The sequence below is a fragment of the Rattus norvegicus genome, chromosome 1, assembly GCF_036323735.1.
Source record: "Rattus norvegicus strain BN/NHsdMcwi chromosome 1, GRCr8, whole genome shotgun sequence".
In the NCBI taxonomy this organism is placed as follows: domain Eukaryota; kingdom Metazoa; phylum Chordata; class Mammalia; order Rodentia; family Muridae; genus Rattus; species Rattus norvegicus.
Window position 1 is genome coordinate 146,269,510 of NC_086019.1, and position 13,411 is coordinate 146,282,920.

General features: G+C 43.4%; 1 long non-coding RNA gene across 1 annotated transcript; it reads left to right on the top strand.

Moving 5' to 3' along the window:
• Positions 1-11,104: 11,104 nt before the first annotated feature.
• Positions 11,105-12,793, top strand: LOC120097812 (uncharacterized). The gene is made up of 2 exons (XR_010063079.1): positions 11,105-11,407; positions 11,715-12,793. It is a non-coding gene; the product is annotated as an uncharacterized LOC120097812 (long non-coding RNA).
• The last annotated feature ends 618 nt before the right edge of the window (positions 12,794-13,411 follow it).

A 13,411-nucleotide genomic window follows, 5' to 3' on the forward strand; every position in this document is an offset into this window, starting at 1 on the left:
ATATATTTTTTATATGAGCTGTTCTCAGCCCCTTTGTGCTGATATTTGTTCTTAGCAAATGGAGTCAGTGCTTTCACAGCTCCCATCTATTCTGTCTAACTGGGCATGGACATGCCTTCAGGTGAAAGGAGAGAAAGGAGTGGGCCTGCTTAGAGAATTTCTGGCCTTATCTTCAACTCTGTAAAGTTCTGGGCCATGTTCACCTCTCTTGCTTCTCCCTCAGGATAGGACTTAGCTTAGACCTGGCAGGGAGAGAAGCCATCTGATCCTAGCCCCCTCTCACTTAGCTGTCTGAAAATGCCTAGAACAGAACCAAAATTCCTTTTGCAGTCATATTCTTTAGTATCGTTACTTTGGCTTTCTGCTTTAACCGGAATGAGTGCAGATGATACAAGGGGAAACAAAAGTGGGCGTTTCCCATCACCAGTTGATGTATTGTTTATTTGCTTAGGTCCCTTTTATTGATCTTATAAACTTTATTGTATGACTTGGACAAGAATAAAAATATCTCACACAAAAATTAACAGGACTTAAAGTCCATAAAACTCCAGGAAATTCTATATAGTTAGAATAGGCATTAAGACAGAAGCTGTAGGGGAAAAAAGCTGAATTTGAGACTATCTACTTGGGTGATTTGCATAACTTCTTTCTTTTTCTTGGGTGTGTATGTGTACTTGTGCACATGTGTACATGTGCAATAGAAGCCAGGTACCTTCCTCAAACCCCTTTTATCTTATTCCTTTCTGAAACAAGGTCTCACGGGGGTTGAAGGGAGGATTGATTCCACTACCCTGGCTGTCCCTCAAACCCCAGGATCTCACTGTCTCTGCCTTTTCAGCACTGGGGTTGCGATCCATCATGTCTGGCATTTTTCATGGATGCTGGGGTTCACATTCAGGTCCTCTCTCACACAGCAAGCACTGAACCCTCTTCCTGGCCCTGCCCCCTGGCCCCTGGCCTGCCCTTCTCTTCAGTGCTGATAGGAATTTGGGAGATATATTTTAGTGCATCTAGGCTTCTTATGGTTCTCTGACGTGGATTTTTTTTCCTGTAACCCGCAGGGAATACAGACATATGCTGGTGATCTTGCAGGAAAATGGCTTATCATGCAGAGTAAGCCTTTTGCTCCATCCTCCAGGTGACTACTATGGACCACTAACTACAGGGGTGACAGTCCTCCAACGTGAAATAGGAGGCACAACCTAGCTTCCCTTTTTACTCCCAAAGTCTGAAATCTTCATTCCACAGCAACAAAACACCTCTCCCTCTAATGACTACTCCTGCTTCTGCTTTACCTATGTATGCGAATGCTGGTTCTCAACAGGGCTAGTTTTCACACACACACACACACACACACACACACACACACACACACACACACACACACACACACACCATTACCTATTTGGCCTTTTCTTAGCACATTTTGGTTCTGATATGATGAGTAGTTTTGTTTGTGTCTTAGATAGAGGCTTGAAATACTGCTAGTAGCCCATTATAGTCTCATGACAAGAAGGCCTCAGCACCCAGCAGTGGGTTTCCCTACAGATCCTTCCCTGCTTTATGGCTTTGTTTCAATACACAGAGTCCTCCAGGCTGAGCTGTGGGAATTTTAGGATTACCCACTACCACAAACGGCTGCCGCTGTATCGAGACCCTGGTGGTGAAGGCCAAAGATGATAGCCTGTCACAGGTTACAACCAAGGATTCTTTCTACTCACCAAAGAAAAAGATGTAGATGGTATCCAGTTTAGTAGCTTTTCCTCAAATGAGTGGTTCAAAAGTCTTTTCAAAAATATTTGTGTCTCATTTGAATATTTTGTGTTTTTGAGAATTTCATACCTCAGTATGACACATTTGCAGCATTTCCACCCCTTGCTCTTCCCTTCAAACTCTTCTGTATCTCTCTTCAAATTCATAACCTCTTATTATTATTGTATGTACACATGCGCACACGAGTGTGTGCCCCCCCACAGACACACCCACTAATTGGTTCCTTTGCTCATATGTACATGTGTTTAGGGCTGGCCCCTTGGGGTTGGATAGAGACCTATGAGAGTCTCTCTCTCTCTCTCTCTCTCTCTCTCTCTCTGTGTGTGTGTGTGTGTGTGTGTGTGTGTGTGTGCTCATGTACCTGAGGAGGCCAGAAGAGAGTATCCTATCTTCTGGAGCTGGAGTTACAGGCAGTTGTGAGCTGTCCAATGTGAGTGATCAGGACAGAACTTGCATTCTCTGGAAGTGCATCAAGCTCTCCTAATTACTGTGGCAATGCTCCAGTCCCTAAGATAGTTAATTTTTAATTAATTAAATTTATTATCGATCTGGGTTTGGTGATGTATGCCTTTAATTCTAGACCTTAATGTGTATGCGTACGTGCGTGTGTGTGTGTGTGTGTGTGTTTATATGTGTGTGTTTATATGTGTGTGTGCGTGTGTGTGACTGTGTATGTGTTTGTGTGTGTGTTTATATGTGTGTGTGTTTATATGTGTGTGTGCATGTGTGTGACTGTGTATGTTTATATGTGTGTGTGTTTATATGTGTGTGTGCGTGTGTGTGACTGTGTATGTGTTTGTGTGTGTGTTTATATGTGTGTGTGTTTATATGTGTGTGTGCATGTGTGTGACTGTGTATGTGTTTGTGTGTGTTTATATGTGTGTGTGCATGTGTGTGACTGTGTATGTGTTTGTGTGTGTTTATATGTGTGTGTGCATGTGTGTGACTGTGTATGTGTTTGTGTGTGTGTTTATGTGTGTGTGTTTATATGTGTGTGTTTATATGTGTGTGTGCGTGTGTGTGACTGTGTATGTGTTTGTGTGTGTGTGTTTATATGTGTGTGTGCATGTGTGTGACTGTGTATGTGTTTGTGTGTGTTTATATGTGTGTGTGCGTGTGTGTGACTGTGTATGTGTTTGTGTGTGTGTTTATATGTGTGTGTGTTTATATGTATGTGTGTGTGTGACTGTGTATGTGTTTGTGTGTGTGTTTATATGTGTGTGTTCGTGTGTGTGTGACTGTGCATGTGTTTGTGTGTGACTGTGTGTGTGTGTGTGTGAGATGGTCAGATGACAGCTTTGTGGGGCTCCTAGGACCACACTCAGGTCACCCGGCTTTGGTGGCATGTACCTTTCCCACTGAGCCATTTCCCTGCCCACCCCACCCCCATGCTCTTTCACTTACCTCTTTCCCGTGGCTGCTCAGGGCATGTGGCACGGAGACTTCACAGCGCCATTTCTCAGTAAGACACAAATAGACAACTCACAGTGTCCCAAGAAGACAGCCTGGACTCTCTACTGTACGTGATGCTCTCTCTGCAGTCACAGTCCCTGTAGCCGGGGACAAAATAAATAGAAACTGTCAAGCTTCTCCTGGGTGTGTCTTGAAGTCTTTTTTCTTACTTGTGTTTCATTCGTTCCCCTTAGTCTATCAAAACTTATTCTCAGGGAAACTACCGCTACGTGTCGGGAACTTCAGTCATCGACTGATGCAGACATTTTATCATGCAGGTCTCATATTTTCAAGAAATAGGGATTAATTTACCCTTTCTAAGGAGTTTTGAGCCTGCTAGTCATGACTGATAGTAGATACCTGGAAAACACTACTGGCTTAAGGTAATTTGGGGCAAGATGGAAATTTTGCTGCTTATATTTATTCACTTAATGCCCCACCCCCTACAAAGAGAGAGAGAGAGAGTATCACTGTGTAACTCAGGCTGGTCTCAAATTCACTGTCCTATCTTAGCGTCCCACGTTCTGACAAGCCTATGTTGGAATGCCTAGTATACACTCTTTCTCCTTCAGAGGGTCTTCTCCAGGATGGGCAGATGATTAAGTTGATAAAAAATGCTTGCCTCTAAAGGGTAAAGATTTCCATTCAACCCCTAGAACTCACTTAAAAGTGCAGGGTGGATATGGTAGGGCACTTGGAATCCTGTGACTGGAGATCTAGAGACAAATAGGTCCTTGGGGTTTACTGGCCATCCAGCCTGGCCTACGCTAGAAGTTCCGGACCAATGAGAGACTTGTCTGAGAGAAGCTGGGTAGTATTCCTGAGTACGACACTTGAGGAAGTTGTCATTGGCCTTTACATGCATGGACACACGTGTGCTTGTGTGGACATGTATCTGCACATACACATAAAATGAAAGAGGTCCTTTTTAAAAAAAGATTTATTATTATTATCTTTAAGTACACTATAGCTGCCTTCAGACACACTAGAAGAGGCCATGGGATCCCATTACAGATGGTGGTGGGATTTGAACTCTGGACCGATGGAAGAGCAATTAGTACTCTAGCCTGAGGAACCTTCTTATTAGGAAATACAGGCACTTCTAATGTTAATTCTGTCCCCTGTTTTATCTTTTTTTTTTCTGGCCTTGCCTACCAGCTTTTAAAATGTTGAATCCTTTTACTCCCCTGGGAAGGCCAAAGGAAAGTTAAGTGCTTGCCTCCAAAGTGTAAAGACTTCAATTCAACCCCTAGAACTAAATGTTAATGGTTTCTGCCATTTATCAAGCTCCTCACTCTGACACTGGCTCTGTAGGGAGGGGTGAGCCTACTAAGTTTGGGTAAGGAAGCTAATGTAGAGAGAAGGTGTGTGGCTTATCACAGACAACATCAGAAATGGGACCCCAATCATGGGTCACCCAAAAAACCAAAGCTACTTTCTTTAGCAGCTCAAAAAAGGCTTTAACAAACATCATTCTCAGAGAAAGTGAGCCCTCATTTGTAACAAAAACAGTCAAATGATGCTCCCATATAAGCCATAATGCTAATTGGTTTGAAGTAACAGGGACCCGGCTGGGTAAATGTGTCCAAGTCACACAAGAAGATCCCTGAATTTTAAGAGCACCTTGTTCACAGGGGTTTCCCGCCCTGACATTTCTCTCCATTTTTTTTGCATCAATTGAAAAATTAACATTAAGCTTCTTCTATGATATACTCTTTAAAGATTAAAAGAACAGTCATTAAAAAAGAATAAAATGAATTGAGAATTCGCTTTTTTTCTTAAAATTGCTGCTTAAAGATATCACATGGACTAATTTAGACAGAAAATAAAAGATGACAAACTGGTGACTAAAAAGAGAAACAGCCAGTTGTTTAGACTTCAGAGCACTGAACTCTCGGTTGGATTTCCCGCCTCTCACTGATTCCATTGTTTTGTGCATTTATTAGAAGTGTAGGATGTAGGCACGCTCTAAAAATGGCAACCTGTGGCTTAGTTTGTCCATCTGTGGAAACAGAGGTGGGGTCTGTGTTAGTTCCTTTTCCTTCTCATTGTGACCACATGATAAGACTGACAAGAAGAACTTAAGAAAGGGTTTGTTTGGCTCATGGGTTGAGACAGTGCTGTCCCTCATGGCCTGGATGGCATGAGGGTGGGAGCTCATATTTGGGATGTCAGGAAGTAGGGAAAGGACAGGAGACTCTGCTGACCTTTAAATCTTATAGCCCACTCCCACTACTGACCAATTTCTTCCAGCTAGGCCCCATCCCCAAGAGGTTCCTCTACCTCCTTAAACAGGGCTACCCAATGAGACTAAGGTTTCAAATACAGGAAACTTTGGGGACATTTTATATTCAAGCCACCACAGAGCCCTCATTCTTGGATGTAGCACATTTGTTCAGGGCCTCTTTTGGGCTCACAGAGTACCTTGAACCCTGTTACCAGGGCTGGTCACAGTTGCAAACTTCCTTGTTCTTTCTCCCTACCCTCTGCTCTCTCAGCCCAGTACCCCAGACAGCCTGGCCCACACTGATGCTTGGCACTAAGTGAAAAGCATTTAGGTCTACATGCCCATCAGTAGGGGACAACCATGGAGCTATGCGATTTCTGCACAGTAGAACCTTTTAGCTGCCACAACAAACGAGGTGTCACTCCAATGTCTCTGAAGGCAAATGCGAAGGAAATAATTATTTTATTGTTTAAAATCACTTTGATACATGCATGGAAAAATCCTAGAATGATCTCATCCCCTCCTGTAACTCTCTTCTCTTGAATGTAGGTGGCTCTTTGCGACTTGCTTCTAATGAACAGAATATGCCTTGAGTGATTAGATGTCATTTCTAAAACTCAGTTATAAAAGCATTATGTTGGGGTTGGAGATTTAGCTCAGTGGTAGAGCGCTTGCCTAGGAAGTGCAAGGCCCTGGGTTCAGTCCCCAGCTCCGAAAAAAAGAACCAAAAAAAAAAGCATTATGTTTGGCTCTCTCTCTCTCTCTCTCTCTCTCTCTCTCTCTCTCTCTCTCTCTCAATAAGGCAACCTTGAAAAGGTCCATGTGGTGAGAGTGTGAGTCCCTCTACCTCACTCAGGATTTGAGGTTCTCAGTCTATGAGGAATTGAAACTAACTACCAACTATGCCAATGAACTTGTAGTGGGTCCTCCCTGAATTGCACCTTCAGATAAAGCTGCTTCCCCGACGGCCATCTTGGCTGCAGTCTTGTAACAGCCCTTCCTTCAGAGACTTGGAGTTAGGCCACACTCTGATTCTGAGAGTTAGCACATGCTTATTGTTGAAGCTTCTAAGTTTTGGGTAATTTGTTACACAGAAATAGAAAGTGAATGCATGTGTGTAGTTAACTGCCAAAGAAAGTCATCTTTGGAGATGAGAATCATACTAATATCTGGGAGCAATGCTAGAACACCAGGGATATCATTTAGTATGTAACATGGGAGTTACTAAGCTTTGGGCTTAAGTTGCTTTCTTCAGGTTCTTCTGCTATGAGATTGGGGCACTAGAGGGTTTTTCCAAAGAGCAATTAGAACTATGCTTGCAAATTCTATGCATCTATATGCACCTACAAATCTATATGAATACTATATTTTTACCACTTTATATCCCATGACCTCTTGTTTTTTTTTTTAATAATGCAATTATAGGTCAAAAAAGATTTTGATATTTGAAAGGCAGATGTATGTATAGTATCGATCAATCTGACCTGAGCCAAATCTTCAACATCAAAGCATTTTGACAGACATGTGTTTTGTATGTGTGTGCTGAAAATGAAACTTGAGGGGTCCATGCTCTGAGCCAAGGCAACAAAACTTCAGAAGTGACAAAATAGTGTTATTGAATTTTGAATGAGATTCATTATACTTTCCAAGATGCCTTCATATAAACAGTCTCAAACAGCCCTGTGAGATGGTGAGCCCCATAGAATCATTACCCTCAGTTTGATGACAGGACATCCTGTTAACATGTCAGCTCCTGCAGAATCATCCTTAAAGGTGTCTGGAACCTGCATCTCTCTCGAGCATGCCCTGTACACACACAGAAAACTCCAGTCCCCTCAAAAACAGCAAGGAGTGTCTCCACTGAGTTCTGAGAATATTTTAATAGACTGTTTTCTGAAAACATCCAAACTTACCACCCATGGATCTAGAGCCCAGTAAAACACACTGCTCATTAAAACTGTGGTGGTGTCGCCTTCTGGCCCTCTGATGACTCAGAAGGCACTTCAGTTCCCTCGGATGAGCGAGCACCACAGAGACGGTGCTGCCAGAAGACGTTCGCCTGAAATCTCCAGGTAAATTGAATTATGGTTTTTGGGATTACTTATCGCCGACTCATCTTTGGTGGTGCACATCAGAGCTGCGTTAATTCAAGCACAGCTTGTGTTTGGGGACCGCTGTTGCACTCTTCACTCTGCTCTCTGACTTCTTTGCTTGTGATACTTTGGGGAAAAGTATCAATGTGTGGTTTTCAGCCCCCATTCTCTCAGCTGACAAGTTAGAAGTGTGATCTATGCTATTGCTGTTGGTAGGAGTCCATGGCAGGCACACTGAAAAAGATGGGAAGAAAAGGTTTCTGGGTCTAACCCCTTTGAGCCATTTCTAACAACGAGGCCTGGAAATCTGCAACTGAAAGAGTGCTCTATCTGTCTGCTCAGGATGAGTGAAGGCTTTATTTCAGCCTCAGGCTACTGTTAAAACAAATGTGGTGTGGCTGGAGAGTTGGCTCAGCAGTGAGCCTGGGGGCTCTTTGAGAGGTCCTGGGTTTGATTCCCAGCATCCACACGGCAGCTTGCAGCAGTCTGTAACCTTACTGCCAGCATTTCTAGTGTCCCTTTCTGCTTTCCTCAGGCACCATTCACACAGGTGGCACACAGACTTGATATAGGCAACATACTCACACACATAAAAAGGAACGAGTCAGTGTAATTTATACTACTATTGAATATACATTACTTGGAGGAACATGTTAAAGTTTATCATTGTGTGCATACCAGGTGTGTTTTCATTAAACTTGTATATAGGGACATGTATTCAAGTAAGGTTATACATATAGAATGTATCTCTAGGAAGGGAGCCAGGGGGTTAGGGGTTGGACACCAGACACTTTCCTTTTTTTTTTTTTTTTTTTTATTAACTTGAGTATTTCTTATATACATTTCGAGTGTTATTCCCTTTCCCGGTTTCCGGGCAAACAACCCCTTCCCCCCTCCCCTTCTTTATGGGTGTTCCCCTCCCCATCCTCCTCCCCTTGTTGCCCTCCCCCCAACAATCTAGTTCACTGGGGGTTCAGTCTTAGCAGGACCCAGGGCTTCCCCTTCCACTGGTGCTCTTACTAGGATATTCATTGCTACCTATGAGGTCAGAGTCCAGGGTCAGTTCATGTATAGTCTTTAGGTAGTGGCTTAGTCCCTGGAAGCTCTGGTTGCTTGGCATTGTTGTACATATGGGGTCTCGAGCCCCTTCAAGCTCTTCCAGTTCTTTCTCTGATTCCTTCAACGGGGGTCCTATTCTCAATTCAGTGGTTTGCTGCTGGCATACGCCTCTGTGTTTGCTGTATTCTGGCTGTGTCTCTCGGGAGAGATCTACATCCGGCTCCTGTCGGCCTGCACTTCTTTGCTTCATCCATCTTGTCTAATTGGATGGCTGTATATGCATGGGCCACATGTGGGGCAGGCTCTGAATGGGTGTTCCTTCTGTGCACCAGACACTTTCCTAATATCTCTTTTAACTAATTGGATCTTTTTACACACACACACACACACACACACACACACACACACACACACGCATACACACACACTCACACATTCACACATTCACACACACATTCACACACTCACACACACACATTCACACACATACACACTCTCACACACACACTCACACACACATTCACACACATACACACACTCTCACACACACACTCACACGCACATTCACACACACTCACACACACACTCACACACATACACACACTCTCACACACACACTCACACGCACATTCACACACACTCACACACACACTCACACACACACTCACACACATGCACACACTCACACGCACATTCACACACACTCACACACACACTCACACACACATTCACACACACATACACACAGGCACACAGACACACATATACATACACACAATCTCATACACACATGCTCACACACACACACACACACACTCTCTCTCTCTCTCTCTCACACACACACACTCACTCACCACATATTAAAATATTTCTCTTTGCTTGATGGTGATCACTCAGTGTTTATTTGTCTATTGTAATCAACAAGATGTTGATGGTACAAATGGGTAAGTACTCTGTGCTTTCTGCTTAGTTTTTTTTTTTTTTTTTTTTTTTTTTGCTGGGATTGTAAAAACTGCTTTAAAAATGAAGTATTGGCCTTAAAAATGATTTATGTGCTGGGCATCACCCATGTTATGGCTAGACAGAATGATCCATCAAGTATAGCTTCCCCATGAGACTTTTCCTCTCCCGGCCTTCCCTAACCATTTTCTTTCCTTTCTCCCTCCCACCTTCCCTGTTTCTCTCCCTCTTCCCTCACCTTGGGTTTTTGAGAAAGTCTCACCCTGCAGCTCAGGCTGTCCTCAAACCCATAGTAATCTTTCTGAATCAGTCTACTGAATTCTTCCACGGTACAAATGAACCACATCTGGCTTTCCCATGACATCTGATGTGAAGGCAGGTTTGCAAACCCCAGGTCTAGCAGATCTCTAGGATTCTGCTGATGAGATTTCAGGGACCTGTAAGTCTAGAAGACGAATCTGGAGAAGAGGGAGGCTGGCTCCATTGAGAATTTTGGGGTGTGGTTTGTGGGTACTTAGGACACTGTTTTCAAGTTTGCTTTTATAACTGTGATTTAACAGGCTGAGGAGGCTTAAGAGGGGAGGGGAGGGAGTAGCTTAGACTGCGATCAAGAAGTAGTTGGTGAAGCATCTGCTGTGATGAGAGGAAAAGAAGAGAGAGAGATAAGAACCTGTGTTAGCATTTCATAGCTGCGACAAAGCCCCGACTAAGGGAGGCCACTTAGATGCTTGCTCACAGCTCTAGAGAGGTCAGTCTACTGTGTTGGGGAGGACCTGACAGAGCAGTGAGGTTTACATCACGATGGTTGGGGAACACAAAGGGAATATAAAAAGCAGCTTGAGGGGGCTGGAGAAATGACTCAGCTCTTCCAGAGAACCTGGGGTCGATTCCCAGCTTCCACATGGAGGCTCAGAAGCATCTGTAACTCCAGTCTTAGGGTTCCAACACCATCTTCTGCCCTGTACAGGGCATTGCATGCACATGATACACATAAATACATAAAGGCCAAATACCCATATGCATAATATGAAAATAAGGGGAAAAAGCTTATTTTTAATTTTTTATGTGTGCGAGTGTTTTGCCTACATGTATGTCTGTGTATCGTGTGGTTTCAATGCCTGTGAAGATCAAAAGAGGGCATTAGATCTCCTTGAGTTAGTAGGCAGTTTTGAGCTGCCACGTGAATGCTGGGAACTGAACCTAGATCCTCTAGAAAATCAGCTGCTCTTAACAGGTCGAGCCATGTCTAAAGCCCCAGACTTTCTAAAACAGAATCCAAGACAAGATCTAGTTACAGCTTCCAGTTACTTACTTCCTATAAGCAGACCCTATATCCTACCCTTTACCTTCTTCAACAATGTCACTGTACTATGGAATCATCAAAGGATAAACTCAATAATTAAACGCTAATTATTTCTGGAAACATCATCATAGATACTCCCAGAGGGCTGGTTCACTAATCTCCTAGGCTTCTCCAGCTAATCAAATTGACAATTAAAATTATTCACGACAGTACCTTGAAATGTATTAGGTTCAACTGCGAAATTGCTGATTCTGGTCCATTTTGACCTTCAGTGACCTCACAGAGTTGACACTGTGAGGTAGTACAGGGGAACTCTTGGACAGAGAAATCTGGCCATTCTGGATATTGCTGACTTAGGGCACAGTTGGGAAACAGCCTTGAGTATGTCTGAGATGGTGATGACATGAGACATCTGATGGCAGTCCCAGAGAACTTACTTCTGCTTCTGCTTTCCTAAATGCCTCCAGTGTGTTTCACAATTTGGTGACTTTCCTTGAAAGTGTCCCTCTACCCAGGAAACATGTTAATCTAAAAAGAAAGGTAATAAAGACTTAAGTGGTGGCCTGGGGGTGGATATATCAACACATCGCAAAGTTTATAAACTTATCAGGGTAGGTGGGGTGCTCGTTGAGAATTTGAGGTGCAGAAGAAAGCATCTGATGTGGCTGCAAATGGTCGAACAGAGGAGCCACTTAAGGTGCTATTGTAGGAAAACAAAACTGCAGGTATAGTTTTGCAAAAGGGGCCAGAGTCCTAAGGTCGAAGAGTTAAGGATCTTAGACCAGAAGAGAGGGCAGCCAGACTGAGCGGAAGTGGGATGGAAATGAGATGCTTTGTGTTTTCCCAGAGTCATGGGCCAGCAATTCAGAGTTCTTCAGCTAATGTTGACACCCTTCCTTAATCTACCACCTTCTTCGTGAATGTTGGAGCCATGGAAGCCATGCTTCTTTTGCTGTTTGGCAGATCTATGAGAAGGGTTGCCTGATTGCCTTGCCTGGAGTGGAGTAAGGGCTGAAACTCTACTCAGCTGCTGCTACTTAATACATCAAGTAAAATCTCCTTTCATAAGATTTCTATTCATTTAAATTGCTTTAGAGACTTGAAAACACCAACCACAACAGCCTGAATCTTCCTGCCTCCATCCCACTCAGACTCAGGATTTTAGCTTCTACAAATAAAATACTTGGGGGCCAATTGTCTTTCTGAATGTGTTCAGGTCAGTGGGCTCCACTGGCCTACAGCTTCCCTGACCTCAATTTCTTTCTCCATTCTTTTTCACAAGCTATTTTTGGTGATGTCCAGTACAAAAGATAGAGCATGTCCCAGTTTGCTCTCTATTACTGTGATAAAGGTCACGATCAAAAGCAGCATGGAGAGGAAAGGGTTTATTTGACAATCAGATCCATCCCAATCACAGCTGAACGGAAGTCAGGGCAGACAATCAAGGCAGGAACCTGGAGACAGGAACTGAAACAGAGGCCATTGAAGAGTAGCTGCTCACAGGCTTGCTTTCCACAGCCTGCTCAGCTTTTTTATAACACTTAGGATAACCTGCCTGGGATGGCACTGCCAATAGTGGCATTGTCCTTCCCACATTGATAACTAATAAAGAAAATGCCCCAGACACTTGCCTGATGGAGGTAGTCCTTCAATTATGGTACCTTGTCTACATGACTCTAGCTTGTGTTGAATTGACAAAAGAAGTCAAACCAGCCAACCAACCAGCCAACCAACCAGCCAGTCAGTCAGCCAACCAAAGCTAACCAACCAACCAACCAGCCAACCAAAGTCAACCAACCAACCAACCAATCAACCAACCAACCAACCAACCAATCAACCAACGAACCAACCAACCAACCAACCAACCAATCAACCAATGAACCAACCAACCAACCAACCAACCAACCAACCAACCAACCAACCAACCGATAAACCAACAAACCAACAAACCAGCCAACCAGAAGACGAACCGTCCAGAGCATCTTAAAGAAGGGACTGAATATCCCAGAAGGTCTTGTGTCATCTTAGGGAACCTGTGTTGAATCTATTGAAGAGAAATTATAGATAAGTTCTCTCTGAATCTTATTATTTTCACAGATTATTTCCACATTGTAGACAGCTTCTCTTGGACAATGTCTAGATGTTAATTTAGCTAATATGGCCCCCTGTTTTTCACTATTTACTTTCTGAAGAAAATTGAGGTAAAATATTATGAGGGTCTCAAGAGAAACAATCAACAGTAACCTAGAAAAATACATAAGATGTATAGAAAGATCTAGAAAAAGAGATCTGTTGTGAGGATTGGCTCATGTGATTGTGGAAGGTAAGACCTTCTGTGGCAGGTCACTTGTAGACTGACAACCTGGGAAAGCAATTCAGTCTAAAGGTAGGAACAAGAACAAGGAGACTCTATGCCATGACTCTTAGTTCAAGGATAATGGCCTGGAAATCAAAGAGTTCATGCTGTAGGTCTCAGTTCAAAGTTGAAGAGCCAGGATGCTGCAGTTTTAATGTCCAAGGACAGGGAAGGTGGATGTTAAAGCT